Source organism: Galeopterus variegatus, unplaced genomic scaffold, assembly GCF_000696425.1.
Source record: "Galeopterus variegatus unplaced genomic scaffold, G_variegatus-3.0.2 Scaffold787, whole genome shotgun sequence".
In the NCBI taxonomy this organism is placed as follows: domain Eukaryota; kingdom Metazoa; phylum Chordata; class Mammalia; order Dermoptera; family Cynocephalidae; genus Galeopterus; species Galeopterus variegatus.
Genome location: NW_007726898.1, coordinates 413,258 through 432,997, shown reverse-complemented (window position 1 = coordinate 432,997; position 19,740 = coordinate 413,258).

Genomic DNA, 19,740 nt, shown 5'->3' with positions numbered 1-19,740 from the left:
TCCAGTCATCCATCAATGGACATTTAGGTTGGTTCCAACTCTTGGCTATTGTAAATAGCGCTGTCATAAACATGGGAATGCAGGTATTCCTTCAACATGATGATTTCTGTTCTTTTGGGTATACACTCAGTACTGGAATTGCTGGATTGTATGGTAGTTCTGTCCGTAGTTATTTGAGAAACCTCCATACTGTCTTCTATAATGGCTGTACTAATTCACAGTCCCAGCTACAGTGTAGGAGGGTTCCTCTTTATCCACATCCTTGCCAGCATTTGTTATTCTGTCTTTTTTATAATAGCCAGTCTAACTGACGTAAGATGATATCTCAGTGTGGTTCCATTTCCTTGATGATTAGTGATGTTTAGCATTTTTCATGTGTCCATTGGACATTTTTATAACTTCCTTTGAGAAATGTCTATTCAGCTCCTTTGCCCGTTTTTGTATCAGCTTACTTGTTTTTTTTTTTTTTTTACTGTTAAATTGTTTGAGTTCTTTGTAGATTCTGGACATTAATCCCTTGTCAGATGTATAGTTTGCAAATATTTTCTCCCATTCTGTAGGTTGTCTTTTTGCTCTGTCATTTCTTTTGCTGTGTGGAAGCTTTTCAGTTTCATATAATCCTATTTGTTTTAGTCGTTGTTGCCTTTGCTTTTGGGGTTTTAGTCATAAAGTCTTTGCCCAGTCCTACATCCTGAAGTGTTTCCCTATGTTTTCTTCTAGGAGTTTTATAGTTTCAGGTCTTATATTTAAATCTTTAATCCACTTTGAGTTAATTTTGGTGTATAACAAGAGGTGTGGATCTAGTTTCATTCTTCTACATTACAGTTTTCCCAGCACCATTTATTGAAGAGGCAGTCTTTTCTCCAATGTATTTTCTTGTTGTCTTTGTTGAAGATCAGTTCACTGTAAGTATGTGGATCAATTTCTGGGTTCTCTATTCTGTTCCACTGGTCCATGTGTCTGTTTTTATGCTAGTACATGCTGTTTTGGTTCTATAGCTCTGTAGCATAACTTGAAGTCAGTGTAATGCCCCCACCCTTTTTTTTTTTGCTCAGAAATGTTTCGGCTATTCAGGGTCATTTGTTGCAACATTTGTTGAGAGCTTACTATGTGCTTTGCATATATTATCCAATTAAATCCCCCCCAAAATAAATAATTTAGGGATTACTATTTCCTCATTTTTGCAAATGAGAAAATTGGGGCTTGAGGAGGTAAATAAATGTGCTCCAGGTCACAGCTGGTAGGTTGTAGAGCCAGGGGTTTGAACTGTCAGGTTAGCTGTCTGACTTCAAATACCAAAAGGGTAGATGTTGAGTAAGACTTGTTTTCTGAGCAAAGACCTCAAGGTTTAGTGGGGAAGACAAGGGATTAGAGAGAGCAATGGAAAACAAAGTAGCGACTAGCACGTCCCATGGGATTTCACCCTCTTACTTCTAACTTCTGTGCTTCACACTCTCATGGGAGATGACCTCCTCCCCACTTATGTACTCTAAGACCATGCCGAGAGGACTACATCTTGAGTAACATCTTGAGTGGCTCACTGAGGGAAAGGACTGTATTTTATTCATCTTTGTATTCCTGTGGCTAGAACAGTACCTGGAAAATAGTAGGTTCTTATTAAGTACCTGTTGAATTAATTCTAAGACCCAGAAGACTGTTTTAATCTATCTTCTTATTAGGGTCAAGGTGTAATATTTAGAATAATACCAAGAAGGAGCTTAATCTGCTTTTGATGGGTCACCGCTTTTGATGAGTCTATCTGTTTTGGATAGAGGTGCAGAAAACTATTGCTTAAATTACAAATATTACCTAGAAGAGATAAAAAATTGAACAATGATCAATCACTGACACTACAAACAAAATAAAATTTTTAGTATTATCATTAGTATTTGAAAGAGTTTCAGGAGAAAGTGACACAGATAAGTTATTAAAAGGAAGGATAAAGCCTCTGTGTAATGAGGAAAGGAAAGAGGCGCTTGGCAAATGAGGAAGAAAAAAAGCTTAGGTGGGCCGACGTGGCGCACTCAGGAGAGTGCGGCGCTGGGAGCGCAGCGACGCTCCCGCCGTGGGTTCGGATCCTATATAGGAATGGCCGGTGCGCTCACTGGCTGAGCGTGGCGTGGGTGACACCACACCAAGGGTTGCGATCCCCTTACCAGTCACGGAAAAAGACAAAAAAAAAAAAAGAAAGAAAAAAGCTTAGGAAAATTACTTAACCAATTCATTATTTTAACCATTGATTTTATTATTTCTTGTTCCATATAATTATCATCATGTCTAAAAACTAGGCAGAAATTCTTTAATAAATAAAATTCCAAACCCTAGCTTCCCCTTCCCCACAAGCATTAATCTAATTCTATTCAACTTCAATCTTTGACAGGAAATATCTCACCTCTCTTGGTGCCCCCCACCCCCCAAATGCAAAAACCCAAAGTAGCTCTCAGAGCTGTGCATTGTATTGGCAAATGTTACCTTGTAAACAGCCAATTTGGAGAAAATAGTAACAATCTCTCCCACACTCCAACTTTCTGGATTTATTTTCCATACTGTTCATTAGAAATGTAATATATCAGCAAGCAGATCAACTGGAACCTACCAATCTATAAGTAAAAGGGCATTGTAAGCTACATATTACCCAGAACTCATTTGCCCAGAAGTCTAATTTTATTGTTAGGAATTGACAGTTCATCCCTGCGCATGCATTTCTAATCTTCCTGAAAAGACCACTGTTCTTAGGTAGACACTGTCTTACAAGTAGCATCAAATGCATTGCTACTGTCATTGAGTTAAATTAAAAGTTACTTTATCCAATCTCAAAACACTCACATAAGTTACACCTTATGAGGACCTGGTGTTATTCCTTACAAGGAATGAATTCTGGATTCAGGTACTGAAATATTTGGCATAACTTAGACTTGTGGTGAAACTGGGAATGAAATATGAATACTATTTGGATTTTGACTATGTGAAGCGTAGGAAATCAATACCAGAACCTCCAACTAACAAGCATACCTGAGATGGGTGGAAGAGGCTAGAGTGGGGTTGAGTGCCCACATAACCAGTTTCACTGCTACCACTGCCTGTCTGCCCATCAAGGCACTTACCCACCTTCTCTCAAAGGTCAAGATAAAAGAACTCATTATAAACATGCTATATGCCCCACTTAAGCTTGACTTACATTCATTTCCTCTATTTATCAATATACTATATAATAATTTTAGCAGCCATATACTGCATTTAATCCCAAAGAAAAAGCGTTATTAGCATAAAATGTAGGATGTTTTGGAGGGCCTTATATCCTTGATTCAGAACTATTTAGTTTTTTTTTTTTCAGGTTTGTACACTGAATTCAACTTAAGTGTGTCTTGTAGTATGTGGGATGTTTTTCTTTATCCAAATACTATTAGAATCTATTAGAATAAAAATACTCATTTTTAATACTATTGACATTTGAGCAACTCCTTCAGTTTGGCTATTTCTCCTCCCTATGGACGGAATTCTGGCTCTCCAGGCATATGTACTCAGAGTGAGGGGTAATGGAAGGGGCCAGAAAGGGACAACAGACCAGGATGACCTTCCTGGTTCTTAATCTTAGGAAACTATGTAAAAACACTTTTCACTATTTTTCAGAACTCGATCATGTTTGTTGAGTTTTTGCCTTTTCTACAAATCATGAAATGTTTCCTGCCTACCTCTCTATGTGATAGTCCAGGCACCAGTGGGATTTAACATACACAGGTTTCCACTACATGACTGCTCTTTGATCTGATCTTGTCCATCGTCTAAAAAGGTTCTCTAAATTACCTGCTCCTATTCTCAACCAGGCGAAACATTCTCTGAACAATGCAACTCATTGAGGTCCCCCTAATAATTACAACAATTATATGCACCCATTCAACCCTTGGGGTCTGTTTTCATTTATTCAAGGCAAAGATCATGTCCGTTCTTTAATTTGACCCCCATGTTAAAGATTCCATCATGCTGTTGATGTCTGATATAACAAATCTGATTCAGTGATTAATGTGATTGCATTCTTTTCCAGTCAGTTTTCTCACATTAGGTAAAGTGCCTTAAAATACATCTCAAATAAAGAAGATGTGAATAACAATCGATCACCTGGAAATTATCATTTTGAGAGAGAAAAGAACTTTGAAAGAGCCACTAACAGCCATAATCAAGAATTCTTATTCTAATTTTACATGAAAAAAAATCTGTTGCTTATTTCTATTTATTAATTGTACCAAAAAGCCTTCCTGTTCTCACTAAAACTAAATGATGTAATCTGTGTGAATTCCATTTAATGAAATACACCTGAGGGGCAACACTTCACATAATGCTGAGATTGAATGAGAGAAGGCACCATGCTGTAGAAATCCCATGCTTCTCTCAGGATCATAGTTATTCCTAACACTCCTATCGTGCTTCTATGTATCATAAACTCTTGCAAGGACTTTACATGTATCAGCTCCTTTATCTTCAGACCAATGCTATGAAATAATTATTAGTACTTCACTAATATTTTATAGGTGAGGAAAAATCAGCACAGAGAGGTCAAGCCTTTTGCATAAAGTCACACAAGTGGTTGGTATAACAGGTGGGACTCAACCCAGAGAGTATGGTTGCAGAGTCTATGATCTTACCCATAGTGCATATTACCTTTCTATCTCCTATATCAGTCACAGTATCCCTAGTCTAACATGCAATCCAAGTGCTATGGGTCAAATGTTTCCCCCAAAGTTTCATGCATCAGAAACCTGATCTCTATTGTAACAGTGTTATAAGGGTGGGAAATCCAATTATGGTATTTGAAAGGTGGGGCCTTTGAGATGTGAGAGGATCATAAGGACTGTGCCCTCATAAATGGATTAATCCATTTATGAAGTAATGAGTTATCATGGACATAGTTCTGATGGTTTTATAAGGAGAGCAAGTAAGAAAGTAGCCCTCTTGCTCAGGCCATTCTTGGCATGTGACATCCTGCATTGCTGTAGAGAGTTACTGCCAAGAAGAAGGCCCTCATCACAAGCATTCCCTGGATCTTAACTTCCCAGCTTCAAAACTATAAGAAATAAATTTCATTTCTTTATAAATTACCCAGTTTCAGATATTCTGTTATAAACAACAGAAACAAACTAACACAGAAAATTGGTACCCGGAGTGGGGTACCGATTTTATAATGAATACCTGAAAATGTGGAAGTAGCTTTGGAACTGGGTGATAAGCAGAAGCTGGAAGAATTTGGAGGAGCAGGCTAGAGAAATCCTAGATTCTGGTGAGGGCTTAGAAGATGAACGGGGAAAGTTTGAAAGGTTTTAGAGACCAGTTAGGTGGTGGAGACCAGAATGCTTATAGAAATATGGAGAGTAAAGGCCATTTTGAGGAGGTTTCAGATATAAATGAGAAGGAGCTTATTGGAAACTGGGGCAAAGATCACCCCTGTTATGAACTAGCAAAAAAACTTAGCTGAACTGTGTACATGCCAGGGGACTTTATGGAATGTGAAACTTAAAATGATAAACAAGGGTATTTGGTGAAAGAAATTTCTAAGCAGCAAAGCATTCAGGCAGCTAGCTGTGTGGCTGCTTTTAACAGCCTACACTGAGTTATGTCAGCAAAGGTATGATTTAAAAATGAAATTGTATGATTAAAAGGGATGCAGAGGGTAAAAATTGGAAAATTGTCAGCCGCCATGTAAAGAGTAAAAAGGTGTGTTCAGGAAAGAAAACCAAAAAAATGTATCCCAGCTACAGTTTGCTAAGGAGATCAGGACAGAAAGGAGGAATTGTTAAGAGAATGGAAGAAATACAGTGAAGGCATTTTAGAGATCTTCAAGGCTTCCCTTCCAATCACAGACTCAGAGGCCTAGGAAGACAGAATGGTCTCAGGGAACAGGCCCAAGTCGCCGTCCATGGGCTCTTTGCTCAGGGTTGCCTCAGGATCCTGCTCCCCACACCCTGGCTGTTCTGTCTGCTCCAGCCATGTCTAAATTGGCCCTGGGTTGACTGGACCCACAGCTTTGAAAGATACAAGCCAGAAGCTTTGGCAGCAACCACATGGTAAGACTGCAAGCTCACAGAATGCAAGAGCTGCAGAGACATTGCAGCCTTCACCTCAATTTCAAAGGATATATGGAAAAGCCTGGGGACTCAGGAAGAGATCTATCATGAGGCAGAGTCACTGAAGACAGCCTTCACTGGAGCAATGCCCAGTGCAAATGTGGGGTTGGAGCTGCAGCAGAGAAACCCCACTGGAGCCATGCCTCGTGGAGCTATGGGAAAGGGCCTACTACTGAGATCCCAGAATTATAGAGCTACCAGCATGCAATTCCAGCCTGGAAGAGCTAAAGCATACACTGAGCCCTGAAAATCCATAGGGGCAGAGTTGGATGAGTACTTAGGGGCTCAGCTCCTGTACCAGTGTGCGGAGGCTGCTGGACATGGAGCCAAAGGACATTATTCTCCAGCTTTAGGATTTAATGCCTATCCTGCTAGGTTTCTGACATGCTTAGGACCTGTTACCCCATTTTTTTTTTTGGCCTATTTCTTTCTTCTTGAATAGGAACATGTATTCTATACTAGTCCCACCATTGTAACTTGGAAGTAGACAACTCGCTTGATTTCAAGGATGAGACTTTGGAATTTTGAGTTGAAACAAATTAGAGACCAGAGACTAAAGAAATTGTTGCCCAGGTTGGAGATTTATTTTTTTAATTCTTTTTCCAGTAGCCCATAGGCCCAGATGCTCTGGGGTTCTATAAGATACCCAAATAACTTTCCAATAAATTCTTTTCATAATGTTGTTGATTTTTTAAACTACTTCAAATTGGTTTCTTTGTTCATTAAAAATGAATGTTATACTGTTTCCCATCCACCCCCAGGGACTATTTATGTCAATTTAGGGCCTAACAAGACTGCTACTATACAAGCTAAGAAAAATACACTATTTAGTAAAAATTCCTCCCAATATGTGATGACATGTTATAATTACCCAATCCATTAACACAATCACAGCAATTGTCAGTATGCAAAAGATGACACTCAGTTGCCCTCAAAGTTGCCAGGATATGCAGCAGCTTACAGAGGAAAGTATACTTAACAAAGAGAAAAATCCATGTTATTGAACTGTAATGATGAAGATTAGAGTGGCACATGGAGAGTCAGAATCATTAAAGGTGTTATTAGTAATTTAGGACTATACCCCATAATCAATGAGAATCCAGGATAGGCTGTTATTCTTAGTAACCCCCAAATCCCAGTGACCTAAGGAAAGAGAAATTTATGTCTTATTCATGCCATATGTCCATTGTGAGTTGATAGAAACTCTTTTACAAAGTCACTCAAAAACCCAAGCTGAAGGAAACTCCACTGTCTGTGGCTTCACCATCACAGTCCCCACAGCAGAGAAAAGGTATTTGGTGAGTGCTATGGTTTGAATGTTTGTCCTCTCCAAAACTTGTGTTGAAATTTCATTGCCATTATAACAGTATTAACAGGTGGGACCTTTGAGAGCTGATTAGGCCATGAGGATTCCACCCTCCTGGGTGGATTAAATGCCTTAAAAAAAAGGCTTTTGTGAGTCAGTGTTCTCTCTTTCCTTCTGTCCTCTGCCATGAATGAAACAGCAAGAAAGTCCTCTTCAAAAGTCAGCTTCTTGATCTTGGATTTCCCAGCCTTTATAACAATAAGAAATAAAATTTTGTTCTTTACAAATTACCCTGTCTGCAGTATTTTGTTACAGCAGCACAAAACAGACTAAGATAGTGAGCCAGACTTGAGCTTTTCTGCACTTCTGTATAAAACCAACACATGTTACTTATGCTCCATAGTCATTTGGCCAGAACCAGTCACATGGCCTAACTAAAGGAGGCTGATGAGTTAGGGAGCCTATGGGAGGTATGGTGAGCATCACTGTCTCTTCCACAAGTCACATGAACATATTTGAATTTTTTAAAGATCTCCTTTGTCTGATAAAGAATAGGAGCAGATATAGGTGTGAGGAAGCCAGAAAATAGTTTAGGTTTAACTAAGAGTGAAAAACGATAGTGGTTTACAATAGAGATGAAGAAAAATACAAAAAATTTGGTACACATTTTGGATGTAAAGATGACAAAACTTAGAGACTATTGAATGTGGAAGCTGAGGGAGAGGAAGAACCAAATGTGACCTCTATGTTACTGGAATGATCAATTAGATGAGAGGAGATGTGATAGAAAAAATATTTTTGAAGGGCAAAATGAATTTAGTTTCAGAAAACACAAATCTTAATTGCCTAGAGACATCCAAGAAAAAATGTCACGTTCTTTGTAGGATAAAGCCATCTTTGTAGGAAATTTCTCATTGATTCAATAATTAGAATATGTGTTTTGTAAATTAATTTCTTTAAAGTTAATGGTCTTAAATTCAGTATTTTTCAAATGCAATTCAATTCAAACATATTATTTGAATATGTTTGAATGTTTTATGATATCTTTGTGTTCTCATTTTAATTGCTTTATTGAGCATACTTCCTAATTTCTAGAAGCTGAAAATGGCATTAACTTATTTGGGTCAGTATAAAGCACCATGCAAGTATTAGATAGCATTTTTATTATGATAATAGTTGTACTTAACTCAGATTACAAATTAATGGCAAAGGGCCAAGATAACTTTGTGAGAAGTAATACCTCAATGGGAACATAATGCCCAGAATGCCTAGTAGCTCAATTTGAATATATTCGCACACACTGAAATCTCTGTGAATTGCTTGATTGTTGGACACATGGTGGTATAAGAAAAGGAGCACTGCAGTAGGAGCAAGAAACCTGAGTTTTAGCCTTGCCTATATTGCTAAATATATATCACTTTCTCATTAATTTATCTGAATCTCAGTGTTTTTTCTGTAAGTTGGCATGGAGAAAGGAAGGCCTTGCCTGGATTTAGTGACTTCTGACCACAAATAGAATGGAACTGGTTCATAAGTAAACTCTACTCATATGTGACAAAATGAGGAAAAAATTAATAATTAAAATTTTTCATGAAACCAAATTTATTCAATAGAAAGGATTATCCTACATACTGAGACTATATTTTTCTTAAATTTTTCTTGTTAAAATATTCTTTCTTTTATTAAACATGGGTGATCGTAAGTTTAGATTTTATTTTCATTTTCTTAACCAGCAAACAAAAAGTTCTTAATCCTATTATAGCCTTCAATTTTTAACTGACATTAGTACATGAACTTCTGTTTCTGGCCACAAAGAAGTAACAGGGACTGGATTTACCCCTACACATTAAACTAGAAAACCAGACAAAATGTATCAATGACTGTTTTCAGACATTGGACAACAGACAGTACAGGACTGTAATCACTGATAGATTGAAAATGAATAAGATAAGCCCTAGTTCTTGCCTGGAAAAGTTTCCATTCCTCAGGACAGAGCATAAAAGTACAAACAGAGACCTGCCATCTCACTAAGTGGAGGAAATGGAGTTAGGAATATGGGAAGTTGAAAGCATCTAGAATGTGTAGGGCAGCATAACTGAGAGGAGAGAGCTCCAGAGGTCTGCAGGGGGATCCTTTTGAATTTTTTGCTGAGTACTGATTTGTGTTTAGAAGGGATCACACTCCACAGGGGGAGTATGGAACGACCAAAAAGCAATGTGCCAAATAATCAAACAATTGACAGCACTGAGATAGTTTGTGTCCCACAAATTAGAGTGAAGAGATTTCACAAGAAAATAGGTAAAATCCTCAGAAGAGTATACTTTTATAGCTATAGTCTAAAGACTACTCAGGACCTGCTCAATAAAGCAAACCCAAATTGGATCAAATGAATTCCAAGTAACTTAATTGCCTGCCAGGACAAAGCTCAAAATATTCAAGAAAATGCAACAAAAACATAAAATCCACAATGCCACCAGGGTCCTCAGGCATGGAGCCAGGAGAAGCTGCAACTAGGCAAGCTGCCACAACTATGAAAACTACCACCACCATCACCCCAGGCCCCACCGGGATCCTGAGGTCTGCAGCCAGAGGAAGCAGAATCCAGCCTCAACCAGGTAAAGAGCACACCAAAAACACCATTTCCATGCAGGTAGACCACAATGGCCACTGCAATTGCCATGGCTTCTGCAAAAGCATTTAGTCTCTATAGCAGCAGTCACAGCCACCATGCAGATGGCACACCAGACTCTCAACTACATTAACACAAGGAGAGGCACCAGAGGAAAACAAAACAAAACAAAAAAAACCAAGAAACCAAGAAGAGGTCTTCTCTCTCCACAAAGCACACTCCAGAGTAATAGAAGAAGCATCTGATTTACAATAATAGAGGAGGACTTGATCACACCTGTCTCAGTACTGAACAGATCATCTAGGCAACAAACCAACAGAGGGACAGTTAATCTACCAGATGGAGAGAACAAATCTATGGTTATCAGAGAGGGGAGGGGAAGGTGGAAGAGGGAGGGGGAGGGAGGAGGAAGGGAAGAAAATGGATAAGGGGCATAAAGAATAAGTATGTTTTATAACAATGAATATGCTAATAAAAAATAAATTTTACAAAACTTTTTAAAAAAGAAAATCTAAAAAAAATAAACAAAAGCCCCAGCAACCAAAAACATAAAATTCACAATGCCTGACATTCAAACAAAATAACCAGGCATGAGAAGAAGCAGGAAAATATGAATCATAAGAAGGAAAAATATAAATCAATCAAAAGAAACTCAGAAATAACAAAGTTGATAAAATTAGCAGACAAAACCATTAAAGTAGCTAATGTTAAGTGTGCTGCATATGCTTAAGATGATGGAGGAAAACATAAATATGATGTTGAAACAGAAGATATAAAACAGACCCATTTGGTATTTACAGAGATTAAGAAGGTCAATATTAATAAATAGAATATATTGGATGGGGAGTGGGATTAAAAGTAGATTAAATACTGCAGAAGAAAAGATCAGTGACCTTGAAGACATAGAAATTGTAACCTAAACGAGGCACAGAGATTAGAGATTGAATTTTTAAACAAGAGAATCAGTGACTTGTGAGACAATATCAAACATACTTGAAATTGGAGTTCCAAAAGGAGAGAAAAGAGGGAGAAGAAAGAAAAAAAAAATGAAAAACCAATGGCCAAAAATTGTCCAATGTTATCAAAACTATAAACCTAAACCTCCAATAAATTCCAAGAAGAATAACAAAAATCACATCATAATTAAATTTCTGAAAGCAGTCATAAAATCATAAAAGCAGCCAAAGATACATATTTCTTACTGAAAAACAAAGATAACAACATCGTATATTTTACTTCCATATATGTTATGTCTCACAAACACTGTTATAATTTTTGCTTTAGACAGTTTATTTTCTTTTCAGGTAATTTAAAATGAGAAAAATACATACTGTTTATTTATTCACAGACTTACCATTTTTATTCCTTTGTGTAGATTCAAGTTTCTATTCTGTATTATTTTCCTTTGCCTAAAGAACTTCTTTAACATTTCTTGAGGTGGAGGTCTTTTGGAGAAAAATGTTCTCAGCTTTTGTTTGAAAAATTCTTTTGTTTTCTCTTCTGAAAGATATTTTCACCGGGTATAAAATTACAGGTTAACTTTGTTTTTTATTTCAGCACAACTCTTTAGAGTTGTCCCATTGTCTCAGGCTTACATAGTTACTACAAGAGGTTGAATATCATTCTTATATTTATTCCACTGTATGTAGTGCATCAATTTCCCATGGTTGCTTTAAGGATTTTTCTCTTTATCATTGTGTATTAGTTTCCCTGTCCTGTCATTACAAAGTATCACAACTGGGTGGCTTAAAACAATAGAAATTAATAGTCTCACAATTCTGGAGGCTAAAAGTCTGAAATCAAGGTGTCCTCAGGACCATGCTCTCTCCCTCTGAAGACTATAGGAAAAATCCTTTTTGCCTCTTCCAGCTCTGGTGGTTGCCAACAATCCTTGGCTAACAGTTGCAGCACTCTAATCTCTGCTTCCATCTTCACATAGCATTCTTTCTGTGTGTCTGTGTCTCTCTGTGTCTTTGTTTTTTCTTATTACAAAAACAGCAATCATTGGATTGGGACCCACTCTAATCCTGTATGACCTCATTTTAACTAATTACATTTGTAAAGACCCTATTTCTAAATAGGTTCTGAGTGGACATGAATTTTAGGGGACACTATTTAGCTTAGTACACACTGTTTTTCAGACTATAACTTTTCTTTTTTTTTTTTGCAACTGGTTGATAAGGTGATCTGAATCCTTGACCTTAGTGTTACAAGCACCATGCCCTCCCAAGTGAGCTAACCAGCCACAAAGACTATAATTATTAATATGCCTTTGTATAATTTTTTGTATGCTTGTGGGTTTATCCTGCCTGAGATTCGTTGAGAATATTTTAGCTATCAGTTTACAATTTTCATCAAATTTAACTTTTTTTCAGCAATCATTTCTTTAAATATTTTTCCTGCCACACCCCTTTCTTTCTGGGACTCCAATTACACATATAGAAATCTGCTTTCTATTTTTCCACTGGTTATTGAGGCTCTGTTTAATTTTTTTCCTGTTTTTTTTTCTTTTAGCTAGTAAAAAAAATTATGAAGTAAAACCAAAGTTAGTAGAAGAAAATAAAATTTAAAAAGTAGCAATCAGTAAAAGAAAAAGACAAAAATAGAAAAATACAGTAGTTCCTTATCTGCAGGGGATACTTTCAAAGACTCCCAGTGGATGTCTGAAAACGCAGATAGTACCAAGCCCTATATATACTATGTTTTTTCCTATTCATACATACCCATGATAAAGTTTAATTTATAAATTAGGCACAATAAGAGATTAACAACAATAACTAATAATAAAGTTGAACAATTATCACAATATATTGTGATAATTGTTATGTGAATGTGGTCTTTCTTTTCTCTCAAAATATCTTATTGTACTGTACTTTCCTATCTTTGGACTGGGGTTGACTGTGGATAACTAAAACCATGGAAAGTGAAATAGTGAATGGGGGGGGGGACTACTGTAAACTATACCAAAAGCTAGTTTTTTGGGAAAAAAAATCTATTTTAAAAATGATAAACCTATAGCCAAATTAATAAAGAAAAAGAGAGAAGTCAAAAACTACTGATAGAGTAAAAATGAGGGTATCAATACAGGTGCAACATGCATTAAAAGAATAATAAGAGAATACAAATTCAATAACTTGGATAAAACAAACAAATTTCTTGAAAGCCAGATGTTACCAAATTTGACTCAAGAATAAATATAAACTGTGAGTAACTTTATATCATTAAAGAAATTGAGTTTATAATTCAAAATCTTCTCCAAAGGAAACTTCACAAAGGGATATCACTACACACCCATTACATCTAAAATTTTAAAATATGATCATAGCAGGGATTGATGAAGAGTAGAACAACCGGTACTGTCATATATTCCTGGTGGGGATTTAAAATGGTACCTCCAATATGGAAAACAGTTCGACAGTTTCTCATAAATGTAAATACCACCTACCTCAGTAATTATCTTCCTACATATTTAACAAAAAGGAATAAAGCACATCTCTACACAAAGACTTGTACATTTATGTTCATAATAGTCCAAAACTAGAAACAATTCAAATGTCCATCAGCAAGTGAATGAATGGACAAAAGTTGGTATAGCCATACAATGCAATGCCATGCAATAATAAAAAAGAATGATCTACTTATATATGCAACATCATGGATTAATTTCAAAAACAATATGATGAAAGACAGAAGTCAGAATGATTCAATCACATAAATTTCTAGAAAAGGGAAATCTAATCTACAATGACAGAAAGCAGATTGATGGTTGCCTGGGGCTGGGGGTTGGTGGAGGAGGGGTTGTCTGTAAAGTTCCCTTGTCAGAACTTTTGGAGTGACAGACTATTCTACAACTTTGCCATGGCAATGGTTACACACAGCTATGTATTTATCAATACTCATCAACTGTGAACTTAAAATGTGTAAATCGTATTGAACATAAATTATGTTTAAGTATTTTTGTAAATACAGGAACTCAGAATATCTAGGAGGACTGAAGAAACAGTATATGAGACTATACATCTAAGAACAAGGATTTGCATTTGAAAGGGGCATTCAGTGGCAGAGGTAAATTCAAAGGCCAGGATCATTAAAAGATTACAAAGCATCCTTTCCTTCCATCACCCCATGACACACACATATACACACAACACTCCTGACTAGGATTCAGCTTCTTGGTGGGAGAGCAGACCTAAGGAGAGGCACACACAGGCTTTAAGAAATACCCCAAAGTGGGCAAAAGTGATGAATTTCTAGGAAGTGAGGATGAATATTGAATTTGCTGTTTCCTACTCTGCATGGCAATTAACACCCCAGCCCCACAATTCCAAGATCACCAGGGAAACCAGTAAAAATCTGTTATCCACATCACTGATACGTGAACGGTGCTTTGGAGGAATGAGGGAGAAGAGATGTCCACATATGTGAGATTTGTGATGGTTAATTTTATGCATCAACTTGACTGGGCCATGGGATGCCCAGATACTTGCTTAAATGTTATTTCTGGGTGTGTCCATGAGGGTGTTTCTGAAAGAAATTAGCATATGAGTTGGGGGCCTGAGTAAAGCAGATGGCCGTTCCCCAATGTGGGTGGGCATCATCTAACCTGTTGAGGGCACATCTAATCTGTTGAGGGCACAAATAAAACAAAAAGCTAGAAGAAGGGTGAATTCTCTATCTGACTGCTTCAGCTGAGACATCATTCTTCTCCTGCCTTTGGACTGGGATTTACACCATCAGCATTTCTGGTTCTCAGGCCTTCAGACTAAGACTGGAATTTCCCCCACTGACTTTCCTGGGTCTCTAGCTAGCAGACTGCAGATTGTGGGACCTTAGTCTCCATAACCTTGTGAGCCAAGTTTTTCTAATAAATTTCATTATACCAGAACCTACTGGTTCTGTTTCTCTGGAGAACCCTAATATACCAAGGCAGAGAGAGAACAGCAGCTTTGAGAGCATGGGTAGAGAGGAAACAGTACTTAAGACAGGAAGCAAGGTATATGAAAGTCTTGGAACAGGGATTTCTGGTGCCAGATATGGGAAGAATGCAATCTCCTTCCAACATAAGCTCCATTGAGAATCCATATAAATATTAGAAAGTCATTGGGTTTTCCACTTTATATGACAGAAGTTTAAGGACTTTTTCTTTAATTACTTTGGAGCAGATGACTTCAAATATCTGGAAAACTAGGTGACACAAAGTAGCTTATTCATACATTATCTCATTTAATCTTTGCAACACTCCTGTAAGGTATTATTGTTCCTACTTCATACATAAGGAAATCAAGATTCCCAAAGATTGAGTAAGTATTAAAAGATGCAGAGCAGAATGCAGTTCTGGCACAATCCCAGACTGCCATACACTGGTCTCTTGAGGGGTTCCCAGTGAGTAAAATTGACAAGCATATAAATAATTGCATGTAATATCAGTTTAGAAATATGAACTGCAATAGAGAAATAGGAAATGACAGCAGAGAAATGCCTAATTTTGATAGACCAATCACAGAGGAGGGAACTATGATCACATGCTTTTTTCTTTTGCCAAATATTTGTTGAGCACCTAATAATTGCTCTGCTCATAAAGAAACACTAACCCTAAGCATATGTTTTATTTATAACTAGCAATAGCTTTTCTTATTATTAGATAAGCCTTAAACATCAAAGTAAATACCACTTCTAGTAGAGTATTTAATGCAAATTCTATGATAAATGCAAACCCATTCATTCTACAAGCCTTTATTTTGTACCTACTTTAAAGGTATTATCTGGATGTAATAGATGAATATGGTAAGATATATTCTTCTTCAAAATAAACTTAAAGTTCATCAGACATCAACTTTGATAAGTTTCCTGGGACATATAACCATTCTGAAAATTACACATTGCCCTCTGAGCTTCAAGCTAATTTTACATCAAGGTCTGGAAGTTTATTTTGAATTTTTCTCTGGGTACTTTTGTTTAGGCAATTATTTTGATAACTGTCTTTTTTCTTAGCCTACTACTGAAGGCATTCCAATTCCACTGAGATTTCAACTCCACTGAGCTATTTTAGCTCTAAGTTTATTTACATAAGAGAAAGTTAAGAAGTTAGTATCAAGGGGGAAAAATTGGCACCTATTATACAGGCCAGGCATTGGGCCCATGGTTGGCATTACAAAGATGAAGAGACAGAGTTTCTTCTCAAGGAGATTACAATCTAGCAGTGGCAATAAAAATGGAAGCAAATGGCTATAATATAGCACAGTATATGCTATACTGGAAGTAAGTATGACATGCATGGGAAAAGGATGAATGTGCAATTAATTTTGTTAGAGCCACAAAGTACAAAAAAAAAGATTTTTTTCTCAAATTTTCATCATTTTATTGCTTAAGTTATTTAAAAACACAGCTACCCCCACAGTACCTAGCATATAGCTGGTACTCAAAAAATATTTGTTGATGAAAATGGACAATTTTTTTTTTTTTTTTGTCTTTTTCCATGTCCGGCAACGGATCGCAACCCTCAGTGTTGCCCCCGCACCGGACCGGGGACCGGCAACGGGACCGCAATCCTCGGCGTTGCTCCCGCGCCTCGTTCAGCCAGTGAGCAGGAACTGGTCTGTATGTGGGATCTGAACCCTCGGGCGGGAGCGCCGCTGCGCTTCCCAAGTGGCGCACTTACCCAGTGTGCCACCGGGCCGACCCAATGGACAATTTTTTTACATGTTTCTTTATTCTTGAGCTTGACTGAAAAATTTTTTACATGTTTCTTTATTCTTTAGTTTGACTGAAAAAAAACAGCTTTTATAAGTATCGTTTAATGAATAACCTTCCAGACTTCTTTCTATGTTCATAAATATGAATGTGTGTGTATAATGTATATATGTGTACATAAATATAAGCAAGAGAAACTGCTGTTTAAAAGTTATAAGCTCAGAGAGATATCCAGGGCATGTTCCTCCCATAGAAAAAGATCAAAATGGGCCCAGCAATGCTGCAATTGCCGGAGCCATTGTCTGGCCCCAGAACTGCTGCCCATCACAGAGCAGCTACCCATAGAGCAACAGTACTGCAGGTAGCCCATCACAGCAGTGGCAAACTCCACAAATGCAAGAGAGGTGGCTGTAACCACCGCCGCTGTTGCCACCACCACAAGTTAACCCCACTGCTGCCAAGGACACTGCAGATGCAAGGGAGGCAGCTGCAGCCACTGTGAGGTAAACCTGCTGCTGCCAAGGACATCACCAAGGATACCACCAAGATCACCATAGATGTGAGGGAGGCAATTGCAGCTGCAAGCACCACTGCTGCCCCCACGAGGTAAATCCATTGCTACCACGAACATGGCAAACACAAGGGAGGCAGTTGCAGCCTCTGGCGCTGCTATTGCCCCCATAAACTAACCCTGCTGCCACTGTGGACAACACAGATGTGAGGGAAACAGTTGCAACATCAGGTGTTACTGTTGCCCCCATGAGGTAACCCAGCTGTCACTACAGACACTGCAGACACAAGGGAGGCAGTTGCAGCCACTGGCAATGCAGCCAACCCGTGATGTAATCCTGTTGTCTCCAAGGACACTGCAGGCACTGGAGAGGCAGTTGCAGCCATCAGTACTTCTGCCACTGATTCAAGGTAACCCCACTGCTGCTGCACACACTGTAGCTATGAGAGCTGCTGCTGTGAGCACCACAGCCAAGTGGGTGGCAGCTGCAACTGCCACTGCTACAGTCACCATGACCACCAGCACCACCTGGCAGCCACCATCATCATGATAGCAGCCTACCACTGCTGGAGCCACTGCTGCCACACAGGCAGCCTGCTAAAGCCATCACCACAACCACAGCCACTACAGCTGTGCAGGCAGACAGCTGACCACTTGACTGAACTGACACAAGGAAGAACACCAGCAAAGTTCAGGAAAGGCAAGTAATAGAAGAAGCAACTGCTGAATCAGATGACCAGACATTAAAAAAGAAATACTAGAAATATGAAAAAACAAGAAAATATGAGTCCACCAAAGGAATACAATAACTCTCAAGAACTAGACCCCATAGAGCAGGAAACCCTTTAAATAACTGAAAAGGAATTCTGAGCACAAATCTTTAGGAAACTCAATGAGATACAAGAAGACACAGTTAGACAACACAATGAACTGAACAAAACTACTCAGGATATGAAGGAGAAAATCTACAAACAGATTAATACATTAAAAAAGAATTTAGCAGAACTCGTGGAACTGAAGGAGTCATTCAATAAAATTTTTTTTAAAAACTGAGAACTTAAGGAGCAGGCAGAAGCAAGCAAAATAAAGAATTTCTGGTCTAGAAGACATCTCTTGAAAATAACTTAGACAGACGGGCCAGCCCCATGGCACACTCGGGAGAGTGCGGCTGTGATGCTCCTGCCACGGGTTCGGATCCTATATAGGAATGGCTGGTGCACTCACTGGCTGAGCGCAGTGCGGACGACACCAAGCCAAGGGGTTGCAATCCCCTTACCGGTCACGAAAAAGACAAAAAAAAAACTCAGACAAAAAAGAAAAGAAAAATAATTTTTTAAAATGAAGAAAATCTAAGAGAGATAGCAGACTAATGTAAGTGTACAAACATCCTAATCATGAGTATTACTGAAGGGGAAGAGAAAGGAAAAGGCATTGAAAACATATTCAATGAAATAATAGCAGAAGACTTCCCAGGTATAGGGAGAGACATGAACCTTCAGATTCAGGAGGCTCAAAGATCCCCAGATTCAACCCAAAAAGGTCCTCTCCAAGACACATTATGGTCATAATGGCAAAACTCAAAGACAAAGAGAGAATCCCCAAAACAGCAAGTAAAAAGTGTCGAATCACCTATAAGGGAGTCCTCATCAGACTGAGGCAGACTTCCCAACAGAAACTCTACAGGCCAGGGGAGAATAGGATGATATATTCAGAATACTAGAAGAAAAAAGCTGCCAGCCACAAATACTATACCCAGCAAGGCTATTCTTCAGAAATGAAGGAGAAATAGTGTAGTTCCCAGAACAAAAACCATGGTAGTTTACTACCACATGACCAGCCCTACAAGAAATCCTCAAAAGAGTCCTGCAACTGGAATCCAAAAAATGATAATCACTACTACGAATACATAAGAAAGAACATAACCCTCTGGTAAAACAAAAATGAAAATGAGAAAGAAAAAGAAACTGTATCTTACCACCTCCAAAAACCAATAAACACCAAAGACAAACAATGAAGGGGAAAGACAGAAACAAAAGACATCAAAAACATCCAAATTAAAATCAATAAAATGCCAGAATTAAGACAATGCCTTTCAGTAATAACCATAAATGTAAACTGGTTAAATTCCCAATTCAAAAGACTCAAACTGGCTGACTGGATTATGCTGTCTAGAAGAGTCTCACTTCACCTGTAAAGACACACATACACTAAAAGTGAAAGGAAGGAAAAAGATATACCATACAAATAGAAATCAAAAATGAGCAAGAGTAACTATTCTTATATCAGAAAAAAATTGACTTTAAACCAAAAACTATAAAAAGAGACAAAGAAGGCAGCATATAATAATAAAGGGATCTATCTAGCAAGAAGACATAACAGTCATAAATATATATGCATCGAACAACCATATATATAAAGCAAACACTATTAGACCTAAGGAAAGAAATAGACCCAAATAAGATAATGGTTGAGTACCTGAACACCCCTC